This window comes from Quercus lobata, chromosome 1 (assembly GCF_001633185.2).
Source record: "Quercus lobata isolate SW786 chromosome 1, ValleyOak3.0 Primary Assembly, whole genome shotgun sequence".
In the NCBI taxonomy this organism is placed as follows: Eukaryota; Viridiplantae; Streptophyta; class Magnoliopsida; order Fagales; family Fagaceae; genus Quercus; species Quercus lobata.
The window spans coordinates 31,734,653-31,735,716 of NC_044904.1; the positions used below are offsets into that span (position 1 = coordinate 31,734,653).

At 29.2% G+C, this 1,064-nt stretch overlaps 1 non-coding gene across 1 annotated transcript; it reads right to left on the reverse strand.

Moving 5' to 3' along the window:
* Window positions 1-328: 328 nt before the first annotated feature.
* Window positions 329-401, reverse strand: TRNAK-UUU. Its single transcript has one exon. It is a non-coding gene; the product is annotated as a tRNA-Lys (tRNA).
* Window positions 402-1,064: the final 663 nt, after the last annotated feature.

A 1,064-nucleotide genomic window follows, 5' to 3' on the forward strand; every position in this document is an offset into this window, starting at 1 on the left:
TCAACTTTATCATATTATATATAATATGATTATGAATTTGGAAAAAGTCATATCCAACTACAAATAATTGTTTCTTGAAAATTCAGTTATGATTTGAACGTGTATAATATTTGTTTTATTTTTGAGCTAATTAAAATTGCTATATAATAAAAAAAAACCTTAATAATTATATACAGTGTATGATTATATTTTTGGATGAAATTTGGAAGCCATACCCTGATGGTATATCCAACAAAAGTTACAAAATATATAATGGTTAAGGAAGCCCAAAGTTTTCCTCAAGGTTCCCTTACCGAAAAGGATTCTAAGTTCATGAAAAATGCAACAACGCCGTCTGTGGGAATCGAACCCACGACCACGTGGTTAAAAGCCACGCGCTCTACCGGCTGAGCTAAGACGGCTACTTGATTGTAGGGCTCCATATATTATTACTGAAGTAAACATATTTCTGAGTCCCTGACACCCATTAACGTATTCTCTTCTTCAATTTTTTTTTTTTTTTTTTTTATTAAATAACCCAACCAATGATCAGTTAAAGACCATATATAATGTTGCACAATATTAATGATTTGTTTCATCAACTGGATGTATACCATACTAAGATTATTTGGCATTTTGCTCTAGCTAATTATTGCTATTAATTTGTTGCCATTGATTTATGTTTTTTTTTTTCGAAGGAGATTTTTTTTTTAGTTATTTTCTGAGTACTACTAATTCTTTGAATTTCTTCTTCGTTAGGGCCTTTTAAATAAAGTATAAATTAGTAGTATATTTACTACTTCCAATTCAAAGTATAAAATGAACAGAAGTGAAGTTAAAAAAAGAATTTAACCAAAAAAAATGAAGTTAAAAAAAGAGTGACCCCTCACATCACAAGTCACAAGAATGATAAAGTTGAGGATATAACATTTGAGGTAAGTTAGCTGGGTAATTTATGAGGTACCCTTTACTTTTTACATTGCTTCTAGTATACACTATTTTTATTTGAAATGCTAAATTAAAAATTTAGACTTTGTAGGTGTGGTTATTATCCTCTATTCACTTAAACCCTAAATGGGGTGAAA